The 13,209-nt window shown below is 42.1% G+C and overlaps 1 protein-coding gene and 1 long non-coding RNA gene across 5 annotated transcripts in view; both read left to right on the forward strand.

The window, feature by feature from the left end:
* LOC120742865 (carboxyl-terminal PDZ ligand of neuronal nitric oxide synthase protein-like) overlaps positions 1 to 13,209 on the forward strand; it is a 228,495-nt gene that overhangs the window by 85,801 nt on the left and 129,485 nt on the right. The window lies entirely within an intron of this gene.
* LOC120742866 lies at positions 6 to 13,138 on the forward strand. The gene is made up of 2 exons (XR_005697981.1): positions 6 to 2,207; positions 5,004 to 13,138. It is a non-coding gene; the product is annotated as an uncharacterized LOC120742866 (long non-coding RNA).

The raw sequence follows: 13,209 nt of genomic DNA on the forward strand, positions 1-13,209 counted from the left end.
TAAGCTGGCCTTAAGATTTATTTATTTTTTTGTCATAACATTACATTTCTTTAGCTCATCTTTAAATGCTAATTTAGATGCTTTTTAATACTTATTCTAATAAGTCAGTCCTTATGGCTCATTGAGCCTTTTCCCAAATGAATTTTAATCCAAACTTGATTAAGTACGCTGTGGTGGCTCCGGAAATGAGAATCCTTTGTCTCTGTCAGTGCAAGCGTTGACATTTTGGAGAAAGAAGGCACTGGTAAGTCTGGCGATAACTTCCACCGACTCCCGAACAGCACAGCACCACCAAAATTTCAGAAAAAAAAATGCTAAACATGATATCAGAAGAAATGGTAATCAAACCAATCCTCAACACTGTTTTTAAAAATCTAATAAATTTTAAGTTCTAATGTGCCCAAGTCTCACTTCTGCTGTCATGTTTATTTCGGATCTCTTTCTCTTTTAATGGGGGTATCTAATTAAACCTGAACCGTCAGTCAGCTCTTTATCCCCTGTAACCATACTGTGTTTTTCTGCAGTTTTGTTTGCAGCGCTGCAATTCTATCATAATCACAGCATGAGGTTTAATTGACATCTTAAAACAGCCTGAGTTGTATCCCAGTGGCAGCGTGACCTAAAGTAACCTTATCTACTGCCAGTGGTGTTGGTGTTGTGTGGAATACTTGGGATCTGTGTCTTTCCTGTGTTGCTGTTTTTCCTCAGAACAGACATTTTTATGTAAATTCAGAACATCAAGCAGACTCGGCTTCGAGGCATTTGGGTCTTCTAGTCTAGTAGAGGTTTGTAATAGTGTGAGACTTTCAAGTGTTATTCATATGCATCATATAGCACTTTATTCGATACTCTTGTTGGTTACATGCGCGGTGTTGAGAGTATCAATATGCAGACTGGGTGAACCAGGGGTTGAACTGTCAACCTTCCAATTAGTGGGTTTTGTTCTGGATGAGTGTGAGTCAAACAACAACCTCCAGGGATGGAAAATTATGCCGACAGTTATGTGTCAAGAACTCTGAGTAGCCACTTGTGGCTGGCTCTAAAAGCGAGCCATCACCATAGACTCCCACGTTAAAATTGGCAACTAAAGAGTATTAAACATCTAGTGTAATGAAAAAAAAGGTTTCTCTTTATGGATGGATTCCTTTTATCATAACGGCATGTGTTATGTGTGCGTATACCGATTAGGCGTAACATTATGACCAACTGCATAATATTGTGTTGGTCCTTCCAATCCATTGAGGCACAGACTTCACTAGAGTCCTGATGGTGTGCTGTGGTATCTGGACCAAGATGTTAGCAACCAATCCTTTAAGTCCTTTAAGTTTGAGGTGGAGTTTCCATGGATCGGACTTGTTTGTCCAGCACATCACACAGATGCACAGTTGGATTGAAACCTGGGGAAATTGGAGGCCAACTCAACACTTTAAACTGGTTTGTTCTCCTCAAACCATTTCTGGACCATTTTTGCTATTAGGGATTACCATTTCAACAAAAAGCTGTACATGGTCTGCAACAATGCTTAGGTAGGTGGTACTTGTCACAGTAACTTTAACAAGGACCCAAGGTTTCCCAGCAGAGTGTTGCCCAAAGGATCATACTTCCTCCACCGGCTTACTTTCTTCCCATGGTGTATCCCGATGCCAGGTGTTTCCCAGATAAGTAACCCACCTGGGCATCCACATGAGTTAAAAGAAAACGTGATTCATCATGATTCTTCCATTGCTCCATTGCTTTTGGCGGTGCATAGGAGTCTGCATTGGCACCCTTTCTGATCTGCGACTATGCAGCACCATACGCATCAAACTGTGATGCAGTGTGTATTCTGATGCCTTTCTATCAGCACTAGCACCAACGATTTTGGCAGTTTGAGCTCCATGAGCTCGTCTGTCCACACAAGCGAGCCTTTGCTTCCCGCTGCAGACTGGAAAAACCCAACAAGAGCTTTGGAGTTTTGGAGATGCTCTGACCCAGTCGTGTAGCAATCACAATTTCGGCCTTTGTCCAACTTGGGTACAGTTCTTTACGTTATGTTATTCACTTCTGTCAGTTGTCATAGTGTTGTGCCTGATCTATATACGATGCATGTAATTTATTTTACAAGCTCTATTCATTCAAATGTTTTTTAAGACTTGTAATTAGGCATGTACCTAACACTAAACTATCTGCAAGACCTCAGCTCCCTGACAGTTATAGTATTTTGTTAAGTCAAGTTAAGTCAAGTTGGCTTTATTGTCACTTCAACCATATACAGTTAGTACACAGTGAAGCGAAACAACGTTCCTCCAGGACCAAGGTGCTACATGCAACATAAATTTACAACATAAATTAACAGAAAACACTAAACTAGCTAAGAGGCCTAGTTAGTTGGCTAGCAGAGACAAGACAGACTGACCTAACATGAAAAAAATAACTATCTAACTATCTAAGGAAGACTTTTTTTTTTTTTGTTAACAGACAGCAGACAACAAAGTGCACGTGCAAATGTGCAAACAAGAGCAGCAAAGTGACAGTGTGACAAAAAAACACAACGTAACATAATAATAAGGTTTTGTGATGATGAGTTGAGGTAGTGGAGGAACAGTAAACATTCCTTAGTGTAGCAGCAGAAATTAGGAAGTAAAGAAGTTAGTGCAAAAAGTCCAGTAATAATATTGTGCAAAAGAGCATTTACAGGTTGGTGTGTACGATAGATTGGTGGTGTAGGTCAGTGTGTTTGCGCTTGTGTTGATTAGTCAGTCCAGTCTCAATGTTTTGAGGTAGTTGAGTTAAGCTGAGTGATAATGTTTGTGTGTGTGTGTGTGTGTGTGTGTGCGCGTGCGTGTGTGTGTTTATCAGTCCAGTCCCTTTTTGCTGAGGAGACGGATGGCTTGTGGAAAAAAGCTGTTGCACAGTCTGGATGTGTGTGCCCGAATGCTTCGGTACCTTTTTCCAGATGGCAGGAGTGTGAAGAGTGTGTGAGAGGGATGTGTCCGATCAGCCACAATGCTGGTGGCTTTGCGAATGCAGCGTGTGGTGTACAGCGTGTCCTCAATAGAGGGGAGAGAGACCCCGATGATCTTCTCTGCTGTTCCCACTATCCGCTGTAGGGTCTTGCGGTCCGATATGGCACAGTTCCCAAACCAGACAGTGATGCAGCCGCTCAGGATGCTCTCGATAGTTCCTCTATAGAAGGTGGTCAGGATCGGTGGTGGAAGCTGGGCCTTTCTCAGTCTTCTCAGAAAGAAGAGACGCTGTTGGGCTTTCTTGTGCAGGGAGCTGGTGTTGAGGGACCAGCCGAGGTTCTTCTCCAGGTGGACGCCCAGGAATTTGGTGCTGTCGACGATCTCCACAGAGGAGCCGTTGATGCTCAGCGGTGAGTGGTCGCCTCGTGTCCTCCTAAAGTCAACAACCATCTCTTTTGTCTTGTCAACATTCAGAGACAGGTTGTTGTCTTTACACCAGTCCGTTAGTCCTCTGCACTTCCTCTCTGTACGCTGACTCGTCGTTCTTGCTAATGAGACCCACCACAGTCGTGTCATCAGCGAACTTAATGATGTGATTTGAACTGTGTGTTGCTACACAGTCATGAGTCAGCAGTGTGAACAGCAGAGGACTGAGCACACAGCCTTGTGGGGCCCCAGTGCTCAGTGTGGTGGTGCTGGAGGTGCAGTTCCCGATCCGTACTGACTGAGGCCTTCCGGTCAGAAAGTTCAGGATCCAGTTGCAGAGGGAGGTGTTCAGGCCCAACAGGCTCAGCTTTCCGATCAGTTGTTGGGGGATGATCGTGTTGAATGCTGAGCTGAAATCTATGTACAGCATTCAAACGTGTGAGTCCTTCTTGTCCAAGTGTGTCAGGGCAAGATGGAGTGCAGTGGAGATGGCGTCGTCCGTTGAGCGGTTATGGCGGTATGCAAATTGCAGTGGGTCCAGTGAGGGGGGCAGCAGGGTCTTGATGTGTCTCATGACGAGCCGCTCGAAGCACTTCATGATGGTGGGTGTAAGTGCAACAGGACGGTAGTCGTTGAGACAGGACACAGAAGACTTCTTGGGCACGGGGACGATGGTGGTGGCCTTGAAGCATGTGGGAACGACGGCACTGCTCAGAGAGATGTTGAAGATGTCGGTGAGAACATCTGCCAGCTGTTCAGCACATTCTCTGAGCACTCTGCCTGGGATGTTGTCTGGTCCAGCAGCTTTACGTGGGTTGACTCTGCGTAGAGTTTTCCTCACCTCAGCTGTAGTGAGACACAGGACCTGGTCGTTCGGAGGAGGGGTGGTCTTCCTCGCCGCCACGTCGTTCTGCCTGTCGAACCGAGCGTAGAAGTTGTTCAGCGCATCTGGGAGGTAGCCGTCACTGTCACAGGCAGGTGATGTCATCCTGTAGTTAGTGATGGCTTGTAAGCCCTGCCACATGCGCCGTGTGTCGCCGCTGTCCTCGAAGTGGTTGTGGATTCTCTGGGCGTGTGCGCGCTTCGCCTCTCTGATGGCCCGAGAAAGTTCGGCCCTAGCTCTTCTAAGCGCCACCTTATCTCCCGCTTTGAAGGCAGAGTCTCGGGTCCTCAGAAGTGCACGCACTTCCGCAGTAATCCACGGTTTCTGGTTGGGTCGTGAGATGATGGTCTTGGAGACAGTGATGTCATCGGTGCACTTGTTGATGTAGCTGGACACTGATGACGTGTACTCCTCCAAGTCAGTGAAGTCGCCGTAAGTTGCAGCCTCCCTAAACATGTTCCAGTCAGTGCTCTCGAAACAGTCCTGAAGAGCAGAGATGGCTCCTGCTGGCCAGGTTTTCACCTGCTTCAGAACCGGTTTTGATCGCCTGACGAGTGGTCTGTATGCTGGAATTAGCATAACAGAGATGTGATCTGAGTAGCCGAGGTGGGGGCGGGGCTCTGCCCGATATGCGCCGGGGATGTTTGTGTAAACAAGATCCAGCGTGTTTTCCCCTCTCGTTGCAAAGTCCACATAATGATGGAATCTAGGAAGCACTGACTTGAGATTTGCATGGTTGAAATCTCCAGCGTGTTACTTGAAACTAATTAGCAGATCTTTGTGTCTGTTTTATGGGCACAGCAACCCAGCTTGCTAGCGATAGCTGATAACTCAGCACCTCCTGCCAAAATAAGCTTCTGGCTCCAGAAAAACAAGATGGTCAGAATGCTAAACTGTAAGGCCTCAGAATAAAAATACTGGGTTACATTATAAGTCTGAGGTTACTGAGCAGAGAAAGAATGTAGATAAAAAGTATCTTGATAGCACATTTTATTATCAGTGTTTAAACCTTCAGGCATGTTTTAGTTGGGGAGTGAAGTTGGACAAAAAGGCTATGTTGATCTGCATGGATGGATGGTTTTCCCAAAGGTGAGCAAATATGTTTAATGTGCTTCCCGCTCTGGCAGTGAGATCATATCAGGTTTAAAAACTGGATATCTCTCTGGGCCGTGTTTATTTTGGGGATATCCAAAATAATGGCGTGCTACTGCTCTAAATCAGCCAGTTTTCTTAATGTTATCATGACAAATTTTTGTGGCATTGTTAACATGTAAAAAACCTGTCAGCGACAAGCGAGAAAACAAAGAGGATTTAACTCAAATGTACAAATCCGATGTAAGTTTAATGGTCAAAACTGTTCCACTCTGCCAGAATGTCTGATAAAGCAGAGTGTAGGTACCAGGTCATGCTGTCAGCCCTGTTATGATCTTTTTTTCTTTTTATCTTGTCTTCTATTGTGCAAATTTGTTCACTCTCAACTCTTATTCTCTGTATCAGGAGATCTTGCTTTTCATTTATGAAAATGTCAAATTCAAAAAAACGATACAGTCTCCTAGAATGAGGATATTGTTCCCTGGTTAGCATTATCTCTTGGTGACCTAAAAGGGCTAAGCAGAGGAAAACGTCATGTTGAAAAAAAAAATCGAATAATATTAAAGTGTGAATATCAGAGTTCTGAGGGATTAGAAACCACGGTTACGTTGTAAGATCAGAATTAAGGATGCAGAACGCGACGAGGTTTGTGCAGATGTTATTGGGGGAGACAGAACGGCTGGGAAGATCTCACCACAAGAGAATATGTGTGAGAGAAAGTTGGGCCTAACTTGACATGTCTGTGGTACATTTGACCCCACGGGACTTGAGATTGAGTTCATTCAGTCATTTGCCAAAGGGCTATAAGCCTTTGATTTGAACTCTTACCACAGTCTTGTCTGAGCGGACCTGTTAGACACAAACAGTCACTCAGTGCTGAGACGCAGCTTGTGAGAATTAAGTGGTTCAGACAGATTTGTAGAGAAATGATAGGAACGCTTTAAGATGACTTCACCATTAATCTCTTTGTCTTAGACTTACACAGACAAGCAGAGACGTTGAAGTTTGCTCAAACGATGAAAGCCTGCCTGACTAAGGTAGAAAAAAACCCTTGTTCTAGAGAGAGAAGTCGAAATAAAGTTGAAGACAGGTAGTGCCGCACTTCTTATTCTGCACTGAATGACTCATTCTTTATCCCACTGCTCCCTCTCTCTTTACCCTTCAGACGCACGCACGCACACGCGCACAAATTGACACACACTCTCCCAGGCGGGCCCGGCTCAGAAGTGCATCCAGGAGCCCAGTTGGGGGTTTGGGCTTTGGAAATGATTCTGTCAGAAAGATGGATTTTGCCCTGCTGTTTGTGTAAGCGTCTCTGAGCTTAGGAATTCTCAGAGATTTTGTTTGGTTAGAGATGCCTCACCCTGTCCCAACCATCTAAACCTTGCGTACGGTTTTTAATATTACAGTCACAAAGTTCCCCCCCACCCCCACGGCAGGAGGAGGCTGCACAGGGTGGGGGCTTGAAGCCAAGTCCGATGGGTAAGCCTCATCGATCAGTGGCTGTCATCTGCTGAGCCGAGTGTGACAGATCTTCACGACATCTCATCTTTACTCTTCGACTTAGTTACGATGTGCCAGTCCAAACAGAAGTCTCAGTCATGAAATATTTGATATTTTCTGTGCCGGACTTCACTTCTGCTCTTCACATATATTTATGTTTTATAATAAGTGTATATATCTTCTATACACGGTAGCAGAAGCGGCGATGTTAACATATGAGGATTAATATCTTGCCATATTTTTATATGAGGTGTCATCGTGTTTTATGACAAAAAAGAATGCTGATATGAAGTAGACACTGCTTCTGTAAGTAGTTATTTGTTATATGTTAGATATATGTGACAGTGTTGTTGTTTTGTTTCATATTCTACTGTATTTCCCCTCCCACTGGGCAGTTTTTCACACATGAACTTTGGGCAATTTGGAGATAATCATGTTGAGAGATTATCCATCGTTGCCCTTTCTTAAATGTTGCACACAGCAGGAAATAGACAACTTTAAGCATATTCTCACTACTGGAAACACTACTTGTTTGGCTGAGGGAGCTGCCTGGGGAATATGCAGGACACCCTCTCACTAATGGTAAATGCACTGAACTGTTAACGGTTCTATTGGCACATTAATACAAAGTGACATTACGCTCATGTTGCACATGAGAGACTGTCCACTGCATATGCGTTCTCACATGCATCTCTGGATGGTAAAATCCTAGAAAAATTCAAGGCGTGTGAAAATGGCTTTACTGTCCTTTAGGCTCCATCAAAAGCATTACTGTGAGCAGCAAATGATGTATTTCATCGTGAGCTCTGCCCAACCCTGTAATGAAGTCTGCGGTGCAGTCTGTTCTAGCACTTGGTTACTGCTTTGGAATTACAAAGTTTCACAAAGAGCTGTCGTGATTCTCAAGCTGTACCTGTGGCATTGTTCTACTTTAAGAGGCTCCCTAGTATTGGACAGGGATGTGCATTCCAAGCAAAAGTCCTGTTCAATAGTCTCTGGAACGTGTTTGATCAACCTCCAACCAAATGGCTTTCAAATGACTGCACATAGTTGTGGTAGACTTGTAATATGCTAGCTGTACCTGGTGGATTTTATACTGGACAATTTTTGTTTTAGAAATTTCCAGAAAGAATTTTTTGACAATTATATTTCTCTTTTTTTCATTCTTTTTTTTCTCGTCTAGTTTATCTTGAACCACTTATGTACCACATATACCAATCAGCCAGGTGACATATATACACTCCAGCCTATGATACATAAGTTGCTTGCTCAACTCAGTGAGGTCTGGTCCAAGTCATAACAGCCTGCAGACCTGTCGGTGAGTCTTTTTTTTTGGAAACTAGTTCGTCCATGTTTGGACTTCTTCTGTGTTGTAAACCAAATCAGTCCGTGCATGATTACATTGCCCCGCCCATACGCGAATATATCGCCGGTTGGAAAATTTTTACATACTGCCCGCACAATGTTTGCCTTCATAAGTTGAAAGTAAAGAACAACTTTCACACATAAATGCCAAGAGACAAGGTTTTCCCTAAGCGTATTGCATTGTCTACACGTTAGCTATGAGTGGTGTGAGTTGTGTGTGTGACATCTAGATCGTTCAATAAGATAAATTTGACAAAAACAGCTTAAAGTATACGTATGTAACAAATTATTGATTCTCATTATTTTTAAGAAAGAAAACTTAACAAGGAGTGTTTGTTCAATTAGTCGAAGTTATTCATACTTGCTGTGAACAGCTGCTGAAAACCCTGAGTCATACTAGATCAGAGTAGCACAGAGTCATTATCAGTCAGTACTTCGGTTCTTGCCATCACAGATAAAATGAAATCATAATAGGCCTGCATCCCAGAGGTCACTTCTTTACCAGACAGCTGATACACTGCTGTGATATCTGTGTCCTTGTATGCTTTCAAAGTTGTTTTTCTCTTGACTTTAACTTATCAATATCCCTGTAGAGCAGTTTATATATCTAAGATTGATCACGGTGTATCAGAATTTTACTTGAAAAGTGACCCGTGTCGTCTCGATTTAAGAGTGATTAGTCTGTAAATGTTAATGCAGGGAAGATCTAGCATTTGCATCACCCTAATGTTATCTGAGAGTAAATTAGAAGGCTTCATTTAGTGAGGGGAAATCCCCATGTGAGAAACTTGGTATTACGTTTGAATAATGTACATCATAAGCTAAATGATACATATTCATATGTAGCTTTTCAAACGCAGGGAGGAAAACGCACATCAAAGCTGTGGACTGTTTTAAGCACTTATATGTGGGTTTTTCAGATGAGCAGACGCTGTGTGACTAAATCATTTGGGAGGATTTAGTGAGCGCATATTTCTTTAGTGCATTCCTTTTTGTCCACAATTTTGTTGTCTATTCTATTCTATTTTTAGCTGCTTTCTAGCTGGAGCTGCTGGCTTACCACAACTTAGGCTGTGTGCCTCTCACGTCCAACATCACATCAGAAGTTGACATTGTTGCACTGTTGAGTATTTGTTTGCTGATCATGTACAGAGCTACTTGGGTTCTATACAGAATACTTAACATGTGCGTACTAATGCAAGTAGTTCCTCTCAAATAAAGAACATATTCACAGTTTGGCAACAAAATAAAGCTCACTGTTTATTTTTTATCCTTTTTTAAAATAAAAAAGCACATTTGCCTTTTTAAAAGCACGAGTTCAGATTACCACATAGGAAACATCTAATCGTTGTTGGAAAATGCCACGAAAAATGATTCGTTTCTTAAGAGTTGTGACCTGACTCGTGTTTTATGAGCTGCTACAGATGATGGAGAACGCTGCTAATGCAGTGTTCTTTTTTTCCTTTCTTCAATCACAGCGAGCAAAATGTTCAAAATCTTAGACGCCAAACTTCCTGCTTACTTACTGTTTGTGGTGCAGCAATTTGCATGAGAAATGGACTCCGTCCTATCAGAGGAGATGTGTTTTTGACTTCTCTAATGCAAAGACCATCTGTTTTTTCTCAGCCGCCCGTATTTCTTCAGAACCGCACTGCGTAGTCACGAGTCATTACACACTTGGATATAATGTTTTAAATCAAATTTTGACATTTGTTTGTTTTTCTTTTATCACATATAAAGAACAAATATAGTCATTTTTGCATAGTTGAGCAGAAGACGCTGTAAAATATTAAAACATAGATTAACAGGAATACGTTTTCAGCTGGGTTGACAGTAAACCCCTGTTAATTTTACAGTTTTCCTTCTGCAGTATTTTACTATAATCCTGCATGTCCTCATTTACAGTTCATTAATATAGTCTCTCCATTTGTACATTTCATTCTGTGCATCGCCGTTCTTTTTACATTCACTTGTTATAAGGTTGGACATTTTACTACTGTTATACTGCAATGCACTAAAACACTGTGGATTTCATTCATTTTAGCAGCAGTTTATCCCAGATACAGTTCAATGTGGTTATTTTTGTAAATGGTACATATTCCTGGCAGTATTGACTTTGGTAAGCTAAATTGCAGCAATAAAATATGAAGAGAGACTTAGAAAATCAATTGGCTTACATTTATCGGAAAAAGGGCCGAAATACTTGAGTTGCCAAATGACAATCAAATGACCTTTGTCCCTGTTTCTGAGTTGCTTTTATTGACGTTTCGGACAAAGAGGCAGTTCAGAATAGTATCTGTACTGTACTGTAAACATTACCTGACACATGCCAGCAACATGTCTTTTATAACTGCTGCTTCTTTTGTGCTCTTGTCATAAAAGAAGCAGCAGGTCGCAGTGTTAGACATTAAATATCTGCACTGCAAACCTCAAAGGCATGATAGCAGTCTGACTCAAGCATTACCTGTAACATTGTCCTCAAAAAGTTAATGTTACTGTACCCTCAAGGCATAATGTGGCAAGTTGTGAGATTTGTGTTAGATTGCCAGCTTAGTTGCTTTCCTGATTAGTGACCATTCATTTGAGGATGGCAGTAGTACCGTCATAGACAGTTAAATGTCTTTCAAGCTACCGTATGTGTGGTAAAAAAGTGCTTGATTCAGATTTGCAGCTGTCTACTCTCGGAAGCATTTTATCTTCCTCTGTTTACAGGGTCCTCTCCCACTGATCTCTAGCCTCTCTGCAGTGTTTTATGGGAGATAGCAAATAAAGGATACATTGCTCTCCACATTATACTGTCATATTAATGGGAAACAGACTGTCAGATGTTGTAGTTTTAGAGCAATTTCTAAGAGTTATGTGATTTAACCGGGAACTTTCTAACAGTAAAGTCATGGCAGCTAGATTAGCCATCTTATAACTTTGGGTTCTTACTGTTTAAACTGTGCAGCCTGTAGGGAATATAAGCCTTACTGTTCCCTGTTTAACATTATACAGTACTCTTGTTTGCTTTCTTAATATAATCTAAAGATTTATTACTGTATTATTACTATATAACCTTGATAAATACTCTGGAAATAAATAATTGGCAGATGTGATCATTTACTACAGTGGTCTTGGTCATGGTGGCATGTTGCTGGCTAAATCCTAACACTGTCCTCAAACACAAACTCTGGAAATAAAGGCAGTTCTTTCCAAAGAAAATGTTTGCCATTATACTTTAATATCATACAGCAGCTTGCTGATCATGTTTTTTCTTCCTGACATATTTGCAGAGTATTTCAAAGCGCTGTGCATTACAGTTTCATTTGGGTTTCTTATTTTGTGCTGATGGGCACTGTTGTGCCGTGTTCTGCAGGTATAGATGTGTGACTGCAGAGATCAACCTGGAAGCAGTCAGAGCGAGGGACTGCTGAGGCTAATGTAATGAGATACACACTCGAGTATTTGAGCCACATTGCCATCTTATTAGAGTGTCCATCAGTGGAGGAAATATTGAAGAAGCTTGAATGCTTTTAAAGTCTGTTTTTGTAACAGAAACAACGCTGTCACCTTAATAGCCGCCCAAATGGTTCTCCCTAATGTGTTTTTGGAAAAAGGGAAAAGAAAACTCACTAGAGACCAGCTGCTACTCGGGTTCTGTTAGGGAGCTATATTGAGTTTTTACTCAATTCAGTTTTTACGGTGATGTTAGCAACATCCTGGTGCCAGATACCACAGCACACCTTCAAGGGTCTACTGGAGACCAGCAGCAAAAGAGGGACCAACACAATATTAGGCACGTGGTCACAATGTTAGGCCCGATCATTGTAACCACAGCCTGATACAGATATAACAGATATACGTAAGTGTTAGGCAGTGGGCAGCAATACATAACTCTAGCTCTGTTTTCTATTCACAAACGACTTTAAGTTGCTAACTTGATCTGTAAACTTTAAGCATGAAGATATTCATGCAAAACATGTAGTTCTATGATTAGATTATTTTTACGTTTCTTTAAATTTGAAGTATATTTACTATCAGCATAAAACATTATGTCTCATGTCCAGATTGTCAGGCTGATAAATTGAAATGTATTTCTTGTTATGATGCTAAAGTAATGGTATAGTAGGGTGCTGCAAGTGTCAGATCAGTATATCAGGGCTGAGTGCACAAGGGATTGCTAATAAGCCCCTAAAAGAACTGACGAACAGTATATATAATATGCTGTTACAGGTGATATTACTGTAAACACTGGCTCTTACAACAAGCAGAAGCACTTTAAGGATAGGTGCAAAGGTTTCAGCAGGGGGAGGAGAAATGTTCTTTAAGCCACTGGTGCTGCTGCTGTTCTCCCTTCAGATCTACAGGTGTACATCACCCTGTTCTGTCTCTTAACAAACCCAGACAGTGTTTGTGTGTTTTTCACATTTCACCTGCCAGAGAGCTGCAGCCTCAGGGCAAAACCAGCAGACTCATTCACTGAGGAATACTTCGCAATCCCCTAGATCAAGCAGATGTGCCCACCCACAAACTTCAAACTGGCAGCCGGAGCATCTTTTTTTTTCTTAAACCATGCTCACAACGCTGTCATCTAACCCAACCAGGCACAAACACAGCACACACGCCTCATTTTTGAAAAAGCACAGGCTACGTGTTTGTATCTGAAGCGCAGACATGAGTGTCATATTCAGAGTGCTCGCCAGTTAGTCACTTTTGACGATGGATGGATAGATCGAGTTCTCCTGAGAAGTGATTTTTCTTTATTATTCTGCCTAATCTACTTATGCAAAGAAAAATATGTAGTCGTGGCAGGTGAAACACAGGTTTATCGTGTTTGAGGTGTACATAAACTATCTCTGGTGGATTCAATTGATGAGGGATCTGCTAACTTGTCTGAAAACTTCTTCCCCTCCCCTGCCTTTTATAACTCAGTGTCCCTTCATGAACAGATGGCACGAGGAAGCAGTTGATAATCAAAGCAGCAGATGTTCGGGGAAGCGTGTTTGCTGCCAA

The sequence above is a fragment of the Simochromis diagramma genome, unplaced genomic scaffold, assembly GCF_900408965.1.
Source record: "Simochromis diagramma unplaced genomic scaffold, fSimDia1.1 OVJJ01000553.1, whole genome shotgun sequence".
In the NCBI taxonomy this organism is placed as follows: domain Eukaryota; kingdom Metazoa; phylum Chordata; class Actinopteri; order Cichliformes; family Cichlidae; genus Simochromis; species Simochromis diagramma.